Genomic DNA, 17202 nt, shown 5'->3' with positions numbered 1-17202 from the left:
TCAACTCAAATCTTGCCACGCCTAATTTTCTGGGGTGTTGTGGACTGCCAAGCAGGGAGGCAGAAGAGGTTAGGGCTTGTTTTAATGTTTGGTGCTCTGTTTTCAGTGCACATATCACATTAACACGTGAAGTGTTAATACCACTTTATAATGCCTTGGTAAGGCCACACTTGGAATACTGCATTCAGTTCTGGTCGCCATGATGTAGAAAAGATGTGGAGACTCTAGATAGAGTGCAGAGAAGAGCAACAAAGATGATTAGGGGACTGGAGACTAAAACATATGAAGAACGGTTGCAGGAACTGGGTATGTTTAGCTTAAGAGAAAGGACTAGGGGAGACATGATAGCAGTGTTCCAATATCTCAGGGGTTGCCACAAAGAAGAGGGAGTCAAACTATTCTCCAAGGCACCTGAGGGTAGAACAAGAAACAATGGGTGGAAACTAATCAAGGAGAGAAGCAACTTAGAACTGAGGAGAAATTTCCTGACAGTTAGAACAATTAATCAGCGGAACAGCTTGCCTCCAGAAGTTGTGAATGCCCTAACACTGGAAGTCTTTAAGAAGATGTTGGATAGCCATTTGCCTGAAACGGTATAGGGTTTCCTGCCTAGGCAGGGGGTTGGACGAGAAGACCTCCAGGGTCCCTTCCAACTCTGCTATTGTATTGTATTATTGTATATAAAGGTCTGTAGTCCAGTTTTAAACTAAGTTCGGTTTCTGATTTTTAGGAAACCATGCCTTCCAAATCCAGTAATTATGACCAAACTTATAGGAAGATTGCCCTGGAATCCAATTGTTACAGGCAGCCTTCCTCCATGTGTCCCTAAGGGCTTTCTTATAGATAGTAAAACAGTGAATTAGAAATCTCTTTTTGTTTCCTAATCAATGACAGCCGAGACACTATCTTTTTCCACCAGTAATTCTAGAAGCATCTTTTCTTCTTGCTCATTTCTCAAACTCCGCAACTGTTGGACTTCAACTCCCAAAAACACAGTGGCTGGGGAATTCTGGGAGTTGGAAGTCCATACAGCTGAAAGTTGCCAAGTTGAAAAACACCGGCTCCGAATGTTGTGTGAACTAGTCAAGTTTGGCTTCTCAAGATATGCTGATATACAGGTAGTCCTGAATATACAAGTTTTTAGTGATTGTCTGAAGTTACGGCACTGAATAATGTGACATATCCATTTTTCACACTTACGACTGTTGCAGCATTCCCCAGGATCACATGATCAAAACTAAAGACGCTTGGCAACTGACTCATATTTATGACGGTTGCAATGTCCCGGGATCATCTTTTGCATCTTCCGAACAAGCAAAGTCAATGGGGAAGTCAGATTCACTTAACCATGTTACTAACTCAAGTTAAGAATTCACTTAACAACCGTGGCAGGAAAGGTGACAAGAAGGGGCAAAACTCACTTTAAGAACTGTTTTGTTTAGCAACAGAAATTTGGGGCTTAATCACAATATGTTGAAGAACAGTAAAAGACTATCTGTACATTAAAAAAAAAACCTGCAAAAATATATACCGCGTTACCCCCGAAAATAAGACAGGGTCTAATTTGGACCCCCAAAATAAGTGCTTGGCCTTTTTTTCAGTGAGGTCTTATTATTTTTCAGCTGCAGGAGGCAGTGAGGGTGGTCACCTCATGGCTGCTGCTGTGTTGTGATGCTGGCCCTGCTGCTCTTTTTGTGGCAGCCATTGGTGTGACAGGAGGGGCATAGTGGCTAGGGTTGTGGGAACAGCCATTAGGTAAGGGCATGTGGAGTGCATGAGGCATGTTCCCCCTCCATTTCCAGCCTCGCCTCCTCACCTCCTGTTGTTTGTGCATCACGCAAGCAGAGGAAATGGCGGGGACCGGCTGCGCATGTGTTTAAATTTTTTTTGGGGGGGGGGGGGCTTATTTTAGCACATGCGCTCAGAAGCCCAATTAGGCTTATTATCCAGGGAGGTCTTATTTTCAGGGAAGTTGGTGACTAGGTTAATTTAAGGGTAGTCCAACTTTGCCCATTGCATTAAACCAGTCACCATACTTTGTTAAAGAGACTTTTTTAAAATAGAGGCTAATGGAGAAATCATAATGAAATGATGGTTTTAGGGTTTTTAAAATATCTGTGTCCAAGGGAGGCTGTGTGGTGCAGTTTGAAATTTTAAAATGGTACACACTCCTGAAAACCTCAGGGCTCCAAAAAGTCACCAAAGCTGCAAGAACGGAGTATTTGAAATTTGCACGTTGCTTTTCCCCAAGTCTTTTACTTAGATGACAAGATGACAACTGGTTGGAGATACCATTTATTGTATCATGGGAAAAATATCCATACAAGACAGACATTCTATGCATGCTTAATCTGTGGGTGTGTAGGGAAATCTTTCAAAAAATTACATCTCATTAAACATAAAATCCAGCCATACAGGTGAGAAACCATATATGTTTTCAACCTGCGAAAAAAGTTCTAGTCAAAGATCTCATCTTATTAACCATGAAAGGAGTGGGGGAGAAAATCCATTTGCTTGTTCAGTCTGGAGTAAGAAAACTGAGTCGTAAAACATCCCTCATCAGTCACGAAATAATGCATACAGGAGGAAAACCATATCAATGCTCCGTGTGCTTTTCTCAGAGGGCTGGCCTTTATTTCACAGGAAGATCCCTCACAGAGGACTAACACCATATTTGTGGTCCATGTGCACAAAATGTTTCAGTAACCAAGCATGCATGCTTAGACACGAGCAAATTCATCTGGGAAAGGTACCTTTGTCCCACCTGTGGCAAGTAGTTTACCTTGTCCTCCAGTCTTCTCTAGCACAGAAGAATTCATACCACGGAAATGCCCTATAAACCAATGCTCTATTTACAGAAAAGGCTTCGGTCATAAAAACTTCTGAGGCATAAGGGAAACCATACAGGAGAAAAACCATATGCGTGCTCGGTCCGTGGGAAGGGATTTAGCTGGAAAGGTCACCTGGCTATCCACAGGAGAGGCCACAAGGGAGAAAAATTACACACATGCTCAATGTGTGGGAAATGCTTAAACCAAAGATTCAATCTTCTTAGTCCCAAAACATCTCACATCCAAGGGAAAACTTACAGGAGAGACACCCTATAAATGCTCCGTGTGTGGAAAATGGAGGAGTGAGAGAACTAACTTGATTTCACAGGAAAGCATATCCACACACAAGAAAAATATATTAACCATGCGTGTTCTGTGGGAAAAGCTTCAAGCAAAGGTTCAACCTCACTAACCATGAATGAGACCAGGCTGGAAAAACTCCGCATATATGCTCAGTCTCTGGGAGAAGCTGCAGCGATAAAGCCAACCTTCTCTGACATGTGAGAAACCCACATGGGGACGATGCCATATTCGGGCTCTGTCTGCAGGAAAAGGTTTGCCAATGAATCCCCCCACGAAAGAATTCACGCTGGAGAAAAACGCTACACCTGTTCAGTCTGTGGGAAGAACTTCAAGCACAGAACAAGTTACACCGAAAAATCCACACCCAGGAAAAGCTGTACATGTGCTCTGTCTGCGTAGGAAGTTCAGCCTTAAAAAACTTTTGGAAGAATCCATTTAGGAAGAGATTTTGTCTCTGACAGCTTTTTTTTGCAAATGTCACATGTATTTCACGTGGCAACCTGTCTTAGTGCATAATTAGTAAGCACTCTGTAGGTTTCATCAATATTATTCCGCAGTTCACATTTGTCCATTTGCAGTGAGTCAGCTAACAGTTCTGTCATGAGTTTTGGTAGATCCTCATCTTTTGCCTCTGCTGTTTTGAAATCTTAAATAAAAAGAGGATCTTTCCAATTCTAAATGGACTATTGCCTCCTCCAGTTCTCTGGTGACTGCTGTCAGTCCTTCTTCCATTGCAATTTCTTTTCATTTTGTTCTGTCCTTGCTTCAACCAGTTTTATTTTCTGCTCATTTTTGGCTATTGTTTCCTGTATCTTCCCCATTCTATCATCCAGCTTCTTTATATCTTCTTTCACATCCCCGAGATCACCTTTTATTTCCTCGTGGTTGTTGGTTATTGATTCTTGCGTTTTTATCATAAATTCCTGGATCATGTTGAATGAGGCTTGTAGGTTTTGTAGGGTTGGTGCAGATCCTGGTTTTTCCCTGGTCATGTATATTCATACAGGTATTGCGGGAAAAGGTTCAAGCCAAAATCGAGCTTTATATCCCAAGAAAGAAGCCGCGTGGGGGAGAAATCACACATGCTCCCTCTGGGAGAAACGTTTTGGGCAAAGATAAAACCTCATGAATCACGAGCAAATCCACATGGTAGAAAACCCAGAGGTGTCTCGCTTGTGGGAAACGTTTCTGGACCAAACCATACCTGAGGAGACATAAAAAAAAATCCATGTGAGATGAAAGGGTCTCTATCTATATATATATTTGTCTACCCTCCACGAACAACTGAAAGGAATGACACAAGGAGGCAAATGTCAAAAGCAGAATCAGGTTGCAAATTGCACACTATTCCAATGTGCGTTGTGACTTTGTATGCCTTACAATAGTGCTTTTCAATCTTGACTGCTTTAAGGATCTTGGAGTCCTAGTGGGCAACCATTTAAATATGAGCCAGCAGTGTGCAGCAGCTGCCAAAAAAGCCAACACAGTTCTAGGCTGCATCAACAGAGGGATAGAATCAAGATCACTTGAAGTGTTAATACCACTTTATAATGCCTTGGGAAGGCCACACTTGGAATACTGCATTCAGTTCTGGTCGCCACGATGTAGAAAAGATGTGGAGACTCTGGAGAGAGTGCAGAGAAGAGCAACAAAGAGGATTAGGGGGCTGGAGACTAAAACATATGAAGAACGGTTGCAGGAACTGGGTATGTTTAGCTTAAGAGAAAGAAGGACTAGGGGAGACATGATAGCAGTGTTCCAATATCTCAGGGGTTGCCCCAAAGAAGAGGGAGTCAAACTATCCCACCCCCCCCAAGAGGCTATTGGACTTTCACTGTTTAACTGTTCTAACTGTTCTCCTCAGTTCTAGCTTGCTTCTCTCCTTGATTAGTTTCCACCCATTGCTTCTTACCCTCAGATGCTTTGGAGAATAGTTTGACTCCCTCTTCTTTGTGGTAACCCCTGAGATATTGGAAGACTGCTGTCATGTCTCCCCTAGTCCTTCTTTCTCTTAAACTAAACATACCCAGTTCCTGCAACTGTTCTTCATATGTTTTAGTCTCCAGTGCCCTAATTTGGGATGCTTGGGAACTGACTCACATTGGTGATGGTTGCAGTGCCCCGTAGTCACGTGAACTACTTTTGCGACCTTTCGGCAAGCAAAGTCAGTGGGGGAAACCAGCTCCGCTTAACAACCGTGTTACTAATTTAAGAACTGCAGTGGTTCACTTAACAAAGGTGGTGAGAAAAGTTGTAAGATGGGGCAAAACATACTTAACAAATTTCTCACTTGACAATAAAACATCTTGGGCTCAATTGGGGTCATACGTTGAGGGCTACCTGTATTATGTGAAGAAGCGCTTCCGTTTCTCTTGCAATGTTCAAGTCTTGTAATCAATCACCTTCCCTGGGATTTCAGTCACGTACAGCTCTCACTTGCCTTCTGTCCGAACTTTTTAGAGTCTCAAGTCTTCTCACTTCTCTATTTCTACACCCTTAAAGACAAAACAAAAATGAAAAAAAAAACACAATTTGGATTTCAAAGTTATTTAGAGTATATACCACAAAGCAGGGCAAGATAAATATTGGTAGTCCTCAACTTACAAGAGTTCATTTAGTGACCATTCACAGTTACAAGGGCACCGAAAAAAACTTACTTATGACCGTTTTTTCACACTTACGACCACTGAAACATCTCCACGGTCACCTCATCAAAATTGAGGTGCTTGACAAAATGACTCATGTTTATGACGGCGTCCCAAGATCATGTAATCCACCTTTTGTGATCTTCTGACTGACAAGACAATGGGGAAGCCAGATGCACTTAACCATGTTACTAACTTAACTCTACCTGTTGTCATAAAATGAGGCAAACTCACTTAACCAACATCTCACTTAGCAACAGAAATTTTGGGCTCAACTGTGGTCATACGTCAAGGACTACCTGTTATGGAAACTAGTTTTCTCCTGAACCAATTTAAATTATAGTTCAGGGGTCCCCAACCTGTGGACTGACTACCAGGCCATGGCCTATTTGCAACTGGGCCGTGTGAGCGGTGGGCCAGTGCGCATGCCGCTAGACTCAAGGAAGCACTGGGTGCCAGTGCTCGCAGCCCTACTCACACGAGCAGTGGGCACTCGCAGCCCCACTTGTGCAAGTAGCGGGGTGCATCGTTTGCTCAGACAAATAAATCTGGATGGGCATGCACCAGAGGTGGCATTCAGCTGGTTCGGACTGGTTCTGGTGTACCGGTAGTGGAAATTTTGAGTAGTTCGGAGAACCAGCAAATATCATCTCTGGCTAGCCCTGCCCACGCCCGCCCTGTCACTTCTCATCTCGCCTCACTGGCATAGCACACGCTGTGCGGCTCCTTGCTTGCGTTGACCAGTCTTTGTGGCTTGGTTGCCTTCCTACGCGGTGCCTGCAGACCAACTGAGAAGCCCTGATCTGCCTGCCTGGGTAAGTGCTGTGGCCCAGCAGGATCCGGTTGAGCTGCTGATGGACTCGGATAGCGAGGAACTGTTGGTAGTATATTCCTAGTGTTGGGCAGGCAATATCTCTCTCTCTACCATGACAAATGGTCGTTGTTGCTTTAAATGGTGGAGTGTACTTATCAGCTGTAATTAACTTTACAATAAGAGGGAGTCAGGAGAGCTCTCTCTCTCTCTGCTTGTCCTATGATTGATGACTTGATGACTGGAACGTGAACTGCGACTGTAAGCAATTGTTTGTTCTTTGAATTGTGTTTGAACTAATATCTACTATCTACTATCACTGCTTGTGAAGCAACTTTAGTAGTAAAGCTACTTAATTTTACTAGCAGTGTCTGTGACTCTATTCGTGTGTTTTCTACTAGCAATGTTTTTCTCTCCGGCTGCATATTCCGTTGCACTACTCTGTCTCCCAACGGAGATATCCTCTAACAGGAACCATATGAGTCTGCCCTGGACAATGTGGAGGACCCTGTGTAAGGTTCAGACTCAGAGCAGGGACGAGAGAGGCTGGTTGGCCACCAGGAGGCGCCTGAGGCATGGAGCAGTGGGGAGGATCAAAGGCAGTTTGTCCCTGATTGAGAAGGGCTGAGAAACAGCAACTCCGTAGGCAGACTCACAGAACATGATTAAGCACAGGTGGTTGTGGATTTCTCCTTTTCTCATCCAGAGAGATTATGGATGAGGTGTTGGGAGGGGACATTTGCAGGAAACAACCGTTCGAATTAGTAGTTAAGAAAATCTATCTGTGTATTCTAGCCGTGTCTGTTCATTTGGACTATCTGCATTGCTTCATTTGAATTATCTGGGTTGCTCTATTGAATGTGAGTTGTCTGGGCCCTCAGCCAAAGGATTCGTTATCTCAGTAATTAAACAGTGGCAAACAGCCAAGCCTGTGTTCTGGTTTATTCCCAGGTGGGGTGTCTGTGTGTGTCAGAACAGTAAGTAAGCCTGCGAGTTGCGGCCTAGCTAGCTTCTCCTGTCCCTGCCTTCCTTCCGTACTCCCTTCCACACAGCCCCCGCCATGCTTGATTGCCTTCTTTGCGGGGAAGGGAAGCAGCTGAGCTGCCGCTGCCTTTCATTGGGGTGCATGGAGCGAGAGGGAGCTCCTCCAGCCCCCTCTTTTCTTTTCCCTTTTCTCTTCTTCTCTTTGTGGGCAGAAGAGTTTTCCCCACTCACCACTGCCCAGAGATGCCCTCGCTTTCCCCAAATTCCCCAAGCATTTCTTTGCCTACCCGATGTGCAGCTCCGTCATGTTTCTCGCCATCGTGCGCAGGGAAAGCAAAGTTTGTGTGGGGCTAAAAAAAAAGTTCAATCAATCAATTCCAACTTCTCGCAAAAGAAAAAGATCTCGCGAAGTTGGAATTGATTGAATTTTTTTAAAGCCCCACAAAAACTTGTTTCCCTGCACATGATGGCGAGAAACACAACAGAGCTGGACATCAGGTAGGCAAAGAAATGCTTGGGAGAAGTGAGGGTGGTGGTAGGTGGGGAAAGCTCCATGGAGTGGGTCTGCAATGGTGAAACGAAACGGAGTGGCCGGCGCGAGATAGAGAGGAACAAAACAACCCCATCACGCCGTGCCCCCTCCTGCCGCCAAGCACGCCCAGCTGTGCATGGACTTTCCTTCGCCTGCACCATTTCCCATGTTGTCTGGGAGGCAGGCCGCTCGTTCGTGCCGCTTCCCAGAAGTTCCTGCACTTCCCGCTTCCTGTGCTGTCTGGGAAGTAGGAGCCGCTTCCCATGCTTACCGGAGCTTCTTGTTTGCCTCTGAATGCCGGCTGAATGCTCGCCTCCCAGCCCGATGGCTTCTTCTCCTTGTAGCACTGAGCGACTTGGCTTTTGAAATCCAGCACAGCATCTCCGGCTGCCGAACTACGGCACTCTTGAAATCCACTCTCAATCCTGCTCACATTGCTTTAACTTCTCTGTGCAAAAGGTGTGAGCTTTAGATGAGAAATGCTCTTTCCTTTTTTCCTAAGAAAAACCTCTTTACTTTTCGCTACTGCCTCAATTTTAAAACATTTCCATTCCTTTGCTATGTAAATCCTTTTTTCTTTTGTAATCTCAAATTTTTCACAATACTTATAACCTAATGGTTTTTTTAAAACTTCCAGTCCCTCATAATTTCTCCTTAAGGTTGATGTAGTGCTGCAATGTCCAGCAGTCAGGGAGATTATTTTCAATTTGCGAGTTATTGTTTCTTTCAATATGTGCTGCTTTCTCCAAGTGGTTGTGCTTGTGATTCTTTTGGATTTTCCAAGGACAATTCTATATCTGTTTCCAATCTTGTTTTCTTTTGGGAAAGAATGGCCAAACTCTTGTTGCCTTTTCATCCTGTTAGGCTACTGCAAAAAAAATTAAAACAATGTTGTAGTTTGGGCAGCTGGAAGTCCTCTTTTCTGATGAGAGCAACTTTTGCCAAAAGCACCAAAAACTGGTTCAATGACCGTGGGATTACTGTGCTTGATTGGCCTCTCCATTCGTCCTCCATACTCCGGGTCCTTGGTTTCCAAATGAGATGCAAAAGTTGCTCTCATCAGAAAAGAGGTCTTTGGACCACTGTGCTTCATTAAGACCAGGGTCATCGCAGCAGTCTACCAGGAGATTTTGGAGCACTTCATGCTTCCTTCCACAGACGAGCTTTATGGGGATGCTGACTTCATTTTCCAGCTGCCCACACTGCCAAAAGCACCAAAACCTGGTTCAATGACTGTGGGATTACTGTGCTTGATTGCCCAGAAAACTTGCCTAACCTGAACCCCATAGAGAATCTATGGGGCATTGCCAAGAGAAAGATGAGAGGCATGAGACCAAACAATGCAGAAGAGCTGAAGGCCGCTATTGAAGCATCCTGGTCTTCCATAACACCTCAGCAGTGCCACAGGCTGATAGCTTCCATGCCACGCCGCACTGAGGCAGTAATTGCTGCAAAAGGGGCCCAAACCAAGTACTGAGTACATATGCATGCCTATACTTTTCAGAAGTCCGATATTGTTCTATGTACAATCCTTGTTTTATTGATTGCATCTAATATTCTAATTTTCTGAGATGGTGGATTTGGGGTTTTCATGAGCTGTACGCCATAATCATCACAATTATAACAAATCACAGCTTGAACTATCTTGCTTTGCATGTAATGAGTCTTATCTCATATATTAGTTTCACCTTTTAAGTTGCATTACTGATGGCGGTCGCCTCCTGAAGCTCCGAAACGCCAAGGAGCTCGGCGATGGGGGAAAGAGGCTGTATCTGGCCCTCGTTCCATCTGAGGGCCGGGAGTCAGACAGCATGACCACCCTGGCCCATTTTGGACCCATTTGGGTCCGCCAGGGTGGGTCGGGAGGTTGGAGGGAAGGCTCAAGAGAAGATGGTGTGTGGAGGGGGGAGAGAATCCGGAAGCGGAAATGGCGGCGCTGCGGCAGCAGCGTTGGAGAGCGTTGGAGAGAGTGAGAGGAAAGAGGACTGTGGAGGTTGCGAATGTGAGGCTGCGAATGTGAGGCTGTGAAGCTGAGAGGCCTCGGGAGAGAGGCTATAGCTGCGGTGACGCCGGGAAGGGAAGAGAATTGTTGTCGCTTGTAAGGGCCCGCCTTGATGACGGGTTTATAGACCCCGAGAGGTGGAAGAAACGGAAGCTTAGGGGTTTTTTAAATAAATGTTTTTTATCCTTTTTAGGGGGTTCCAGGGAGGGTTTTAGGGTGGGGGGGGGAATCTGTCCAGGAGGGGGGCCAGTGCCAGGCGAACAGGTGAGTCTAGGAGGGAAGTGAGTGTGGTGGAGGGGGGGAGGGGAAAGAACATTCCAATAGAGGGTTGTCTTATTACATCGGTCGCGGGGAGGAGGGGATGCGAGGACAGGAGAAGACCACAACGTCGGTTGGGAGACCGTGGTTGTTGGTTACACCCGGTCGTTTGTACCAACCCCCGCAATCTAGGTGGTCAGGAACTACAGAGCCAGGGCCTGAGGCTGATGCTCTGCAATGCAAGGTCCGTGACCAACAAGGCCCCCCTCATTAATGAGTTGATCTCAGAGGAGGAGCTGGACCTTGCAGGGATAACGGAGACCTGGTTGGGCCACGAGGGTGGTTTACCCCTCGTGGAAATTTGCCCACCGGGTTTCCGTGCATTCCATCAGCCTCGGGCTCTGGGTAAGGGTGGTGGGGTGGCGATAGTTATACGGGAATGTCTAGAGCCGAGGGAGTTCACTGTACCTCAGATACCCGGATGTGAGTCCCTTGGTGTGAAATGGGGCCCAGGGAGGCAGTGGGGTTTGCTGATTGTATACTTGGCTCCTCGCTATGCGTCAGCAGCCCTGCCCGAGCTCCTCGAGCTGATCTCAGAGACGGCAGTTGAGACCCCCAAGCTTGTGGTTATGGGGGATTTCAACTTGCCGTCGACGGGGGAAGCATCCGAGGTAGCTCGGGAGTTCATGGCTTCCATGACAGCCATGGACCTGACCCAATTAATTCAGGACCCCACACACGAAGGTGGCCACATTCTGGACCTTGTTTTCATATCTGAACAGTGGACGAGTGATCTGGGAAGAGGGGATGTAACCATTACCCCCCTGTCATGGTCAGATCACTCATGTCTCCGGCTGGACTTCCCTGGCGCTACCCCCCACCGCGAGGAGGCGGAACCAAACTGTCCAAGTTGGTACCGCCCCAGGCGCCTGATGGAACCGGATAGGTTCCAGACGGAGCTTGGGCCATTCCCTGTAGCCCTGACCCGCTCTCGCTCCGAGAACCTAGTGGCCGCCTGGAATAGGGCGGCCGCTGGGGCCCTGGACCAAGTTGCGCCTTTGCGGCCTCTCCTGCGGCGACAACCCACCCGGGCTCCTTGGTTTACCGAGGACCTGAGGGTGATGAAGCGCCATAGGAGACGCCTAGAGGGCAGGTGGAGGTCCACACGCTCCGAATCTGACCGAACACAGGTAAGAGCCTATTCACGGACTTACCTTGTGGCATTAAGAGTGGCCAAACGCAGACATTGCGCCACTCTTATTGCGTCCGCCGATAACCGCCCTGCCGCCCTGTTTCGGGTGACCCGCTCTCTCTTATCACAGAGGACGCGGGAAGCCCCTTTACAGGGCAGAGCAGAGGAGTTTGGGGAATATCTGCAGGACAAAATCGCTCAGATCTGGAGCGGATGGGCCCCCTTCAGTGGACCAGATGAGCCGCCAACAGTGAGTCTTGTGAGACCATTCCGGGAGGAGTTTGATTCTGTTGCCCCCGAGGATTTGGATAGGTTGCGTGGACGGCTGCGACCGACCACATGTTTAATGGACCCGTGTCCCTCCTGGTTGGTACTGGCATCCTGGGAAGTGACACGAGGCTGGCTACTGGGCTTGGTGAACGCCTCTTTGAGCGAGGGGTCCTTACCTGCCGCCTTGAAAGAGGCGGTGGTGAGGCCCTTACTCAAGAGGCCTTCCCTTGACCCGATGGAGCTAGCTAATTATCGTCCAGTCTCCAACCTTCCCTTTTTGATGAAGGTTGTAGAGAATGTGGTGGCACAGCAGTTTCCACGACACCTTGAGGAATCCGAATATCTAGACCCACGCCAGTCCGGCTTCCGGCCCGGACACAGCACGGAGACGGCCTTGGTCGCGTTGGTCGATGATCTCTGGAGGGCCAGAGATAGGGGTTGTTCCTCTATCCTGGTCCTATTAGATCTCTCGGCGGCTTTTGATACCATCGACCATGGTATCCTACTGCGCCGGCTGGGCGGGATGGGAGTTGGAGGCACCGTTCTGCGATGGTTCGGCTCCTACCTCTCTGACCAGATGCAATGTTTGTTGGCAGGGGGGCAGAGGTCGACCCTGAGGTCACTCACTTGTGGGGTGCCTCAGGGGTCGGTCCTCTCGCCCCTTCTGTTCAATGCATATGTGAAGCCGCTGGGGGAGGTCATCCGTGGTTTTGGGGTGGAGTATCATCTGTACGCTGATGATACGCAGCTGTACATTTCCACCCCAGACCACCCCAACGAGGCTGTCGAGGTGATGACCCGGTGTTTGGAAGCCGTCGGGGTCTGGATGGGGGACAACAGACTCAAGCTCAACCCCTCCAAGACTGAGTGGCTGTGGCTACCGGCACCCTGATTCAGTCAGTTGATTCCATCACTGACCATAGGGGGCGAGCAATTGCCCCCTGTGGAACGGGCGCGCAATTTGGGCGTCCTCCTAGATGCCCGGCTGTCAATGGATGACCATGTGGCAGCCGTGGCAAGGGGGGCGTTCCACCAGGTTTGCCTGGTGCACCAATTGCGCCCCCTACTGGACCGGGATGCCCTATGCACGGTCACTCATGCACTGGTGACGTCTCGGCTGGACTACTGCAACGCCCTCTACATGGGGCTTCCCTTGGGACGCGCCCGAAGACTGCAGCTAGTCCAGAACGCAGCCGCGCGGGCTATCATGGGGAGTACTAGGTACTCCCACGTAACACCGCTCCTGCGCGAGCTGCACTGGCTGCCTGTGGTCTTTCGGGTGCGTTTCAAGGTGTTAATTACCATCTTTAAAGCGCTCCATGGCTCAGGACCTAGGTACTTGCGGGATCGCATCCTACCACACACTTCCTTGCGACCGATTCGCTCTCACAGGGAAGGACTCCTCCGGGTGCCGTCCACTAAGCAATGCCAACGGGCGGCGCCTAGGAGTAGAGCCTTCTCTGTGATGGGCCCAACCCTCTGGAATGACCTCCCCCCTGATATCAGAACCACCACCGACTTCCGCTCCTTTCGACAAAAACTGAAGACTCACCTGTTCCGTTTAGCCGGCCTGGCCAATTTATAGTTTTATTCTACCTCCTGGCAGATATTTTAATTGGGTATTTTTAGGGTTACTTAAATATTGCTTTTAACTACTTTGCTTCAGATATGTACAGTTTCTTATTGCCTCCTCTTTTGTGTTTGTATTTTCTATTTATTGATGTGTTTTTTATTTGACTGTACACCGCCCCGAGTCCCTTTGGGGAGAGGGGGCGGTATAAAAATCTAAATAAAAGTAAAAGTAAAGTAAATAAATGAACTTTTGCACGATATTCTAATTTTTCGAGTTTCACCTGTAGAATAGAATAGAATTCTTTTTTATTGGCCAAGTGTGATTGGATACACAAGGAATTTGTCTTTGGTCCATATGCTCTCAGTGTACATAAAGAAAAATAAAATAGAATACATTTATAAAGAATCATAAGATACAGCACTTAGTGATAGTCCCAGGTTACTAATAAGCCATCAAATTATATTAGGAAACAAATAAAATGATATAGATTGTAAAGATGTAAGCAACATGGTTATAGTCATAAGTGGGAAGAGATAGGTACTAGGAAGGAAGAGAAGAATAGTAATACAGTAGGTAATATTACAGTGTTGTGGGAATTAGTTGTTTAGCAGAGTGATGGCATTCAGGAAAAAAATATAGGTAGGTCTTGACTTACATCCACAACTGAGCCCAAAATTTCTGTTGCTAAATGAGACAAATTGTTAAGTGAGTTTTGCCCCACTTTACAATCTTGCTTCCCTTAGTTGTTAAGTGAACCACTGCAGTTGTCAAGTTAGCTTCCTTATTGACTTTGCTTGTCACAAAGATCGTATCACCCCATGATACTGCAATTGTCATAAAGGGGGAGCCAGTTGCCAAGCCTACAAATTTTGCTCAGTTGACCACAGGGATGCTGCAATAGTGTCACTTTTTTTCAGTGCCATTATAGCTGAACGGTCACTAAACAAATTGTTCTAAGTCAAGGACTACCTGTACTCTGAATTCCTGAAAGCACAGTTAGTATTGGGAAATGCAATAACTGCAGTCCTGGTAGATCAGAAAAATGTCAGATTGAAGTCAACTACCTTATTTAAAATGAAGCCAATTTAAATGTCATTTAGTTCCTGCTTTTGGGGGGATTTTTTTTTATTCATTTCCTGCTGTTGATTTCCTGGTTTCTCTGTAGTTGGCCATGAAGGCCAATTACAAACAATACATTATAAATCAACAGGACAGGCTGCAACACTCAATTCATGGAAGGCACTGAATATAGGTAGCCCTTCAACTTACAATAAGTTCATTTAGCGACCGTTCAAAGTTGCAAAGGTACTGAAAAAAGTGACATGACCGTTTTTTTCACACAATCATTGCGGTATCCGTATGGTCACATGATCAAAATTCAGCCGCTTGGCAACTGACTCATATTTATGACCTTGCAGGGTCATGTGATCTTTTGCGATCTTCTGACAAGCAAAGTCAATGGGGAAGCCAGATTCACTTAACAACAGCGTTACTATCTTAACAACCGCAGTGGTTTACTTAACAAATGTGGCAAGAACGGTCGTAAAATGGGGCAAAATTCACCTAACGTCACTCTTAGCAACATAAATACTGGGCTCAACTGTGGTCATAAGTCAGGGCTATCTGTGGTAGGAATTTGAGGAGACCCTAATGAACCAACCTATAGCTAAATCAGAGGAGTAACTTCAGCATTCTTTTCAGTACAAAGTAGGGTTCAACACCCCTACACATGGGACTAGTTTACTTTCCCAGCCAGCATTCTAGATAGAACCTGGACTTCTGGGAGGTGAAGTCCACACACTAGATGGTTTTTTTTTTGCCATTTTTTTTGACCTAGCTACTTGCGGGATTGCATCCTCCCACACACATCCCTGCGGCCAATTCGCTCTCACAGGGAGGGACTTCTGGTGCCGTCCACTAGGCAATGCCAACGGGCGGCGCCAAGGAGCAGGGCCTTCTCTGTGATGGGCCCAACCCTCTGGAATGACCTCCCCCCCGACATTAGAACCACCACCGACTTCCGCTCCTTCCGTCAAAAATTGAAGACTCACCTGTTCCGATTGGCTGGCCTGGCACAATCATAACTGTTACCTCCTGGCAGACATATTTCTTAACTGGTATTTTAGGGGAATTGTTTTTTAAATTTAATTTTATGGGATATTTTTAGGGGTTTTTAAAATTATATTTATATACTTTACTCAGTCGTACAGTTCTTTTTAACCTTCTTTTTAACCTCCTCCATATCTATCTACCTATTTAACAATTTTAACTGTTCAATTATTTAGTTATTTATATGATGTATTTCTTGTATGGACTGTACACCGCCCCGAGTCCCTTTCAGGAGAGGGGGCGGTCTATAAGCGCTCAGTAAATAAATAAATAAATAAATAAATAAATAATAATGAGTTATGTGCCATAAAGTCGTTTTAGACTCCTAGCTATCACCTAAGCTGCATTTTCTCCAGAATGATTAAATGCGCTCAGCGGTTCTGCAAAATAATCTATTACCCTTGCTGCTGCTTCTCTTTTTAACAGAATCTAACAGAATAATAACAAGAGTGGGAAGGGACTTTAGAGGTCTTCTAATCCCCTGCCCAAGCAGGAGACCCTATACCAGTGACAACTAATCTTTTTTTCCTTGGATGCCGAAAGTGCATGTGCGACAGTGCACACGTGTGTGCCCACACCCGTAATGCGACCCCCTTCCTCCGTGCATGTGCGCGCGACCCCCTCACGCCCTGTTTTGGGCCTGGCGAGCCTCCCTGAAGCCTTCTGGAACCCAAAATGAGGCATGGGCTCCCCCTGCCCATGGCCGCGCATCTCCCATATGTGCGACAGGCAGGAGGTGGCACACATGTGCGGTGGACCCGAGCTGGGCGGTGGCTCGTGAGCCCACAGAGGGCTGTGTGTGCCACCTGTGGCACGCATAGCATAGGTTCGGCATCATGGCTCTAGTTTATACTGTTAAGTAAGCACGCTCCCCGTTAGGAGAGCGAGTGTGCAGAGAAGCGTAATGAGAGTGGTATGGAAGAACATGCACAAATCCGCATACAGGGACACCGAATAGTATAAAATATAGTAGTTTACTATGTGGAAATATAGAGGTATTCAGAGTCCAATTTACAGTCCAAGTCATACACAGTTCAGTCAGTCAGTTATCAATGTTCTCAGTTAAGGAATGATCCTTCGAACACAGTCCAGTCTCATATAATCAGTTTAGCACACAAAGCAGCTAACAGTAGCAAAAACACAGTACCTCACAATACACCGATCAGCCTCTAACAGAGAACTAACAGTCATTCTGGCTCCCTCTGATGGCTGCTTGAGGTAACAGCAACCAATCACATCACAGCAGTTCTTAAAGCTACAGTACTACCATCCTGGTTTATATATTGCTAACCCAACTGTTAGCTTACATTCCTAACATATACCATTCCAGATAAGTGGCAGTCCAAGTCTCTTCTTAAAAGCCCAGTGATGGAGTACCAACAACCTCTGAACGCAAATGGTTCCCATTTCTCAGATCAGAGCCCAAAGTAGGACAAGGAAGGACTCTTAAGAAGAAAATATTTGAAACAACCCCCCCCCCCCATCAGCTTCCAACAACACCCCAAAAGCCTTAAGGGTAGCTTGAGAAGGGGGTCGTAAAAGTTCCTTCCGCTACTTGCAAATTGAGATAGGGGTTAGGGTTGGGAATTAAAATCCACTTCAACGGATCAATCCCAACGTGGAGGTGCAACTCAGCTGGAATTTTCTCTATTTAGTGTTTGTAAATTGTAATGTTACTCTATTTGCATTTTG

General features: G+C 46.5%; 1 long non-coding RNA gene across 2 annotated transcripts in view; it reads right to left on the bottom strand.

Moving 5' to 3' along the window:
• Positions 1-2288: 2288 nt before the first annotated feature.
• LOC309383177 overlaps positions 2289-17202 on the bottom strand; it is a 16951-nt gene continuing 2037 nt past the window's right edge. For both annotated transcript variants that reach the window (XR_014173789.1, XR_014173790.1), the window contains exons 2-3: positions 5475-5629; positions 2289-4338 (exon numbers count right to left, since the gene is read on the bottom strand). This is a non-coding gene — a long non-coding RNA (uncharacterized lncRNA). The remainder of the gene's footprint in view (positions 4339-5474; positions 5630-17202) is intronic.

The sequence above is a fragment of the Natrix helvetica genome (assembly GCF_964273705.1).
Source record: "Natrix helvetica genome assembly, chromosome: 1".
NCBI lineage: Eukaryota > Metazoa > Chordata > Lepidosauria > Squamata > Natricidae > Natrix > Natrix helvetica.
This window is presented reverse-complemented; position numbering and strand designations above follow the sequence as displayed.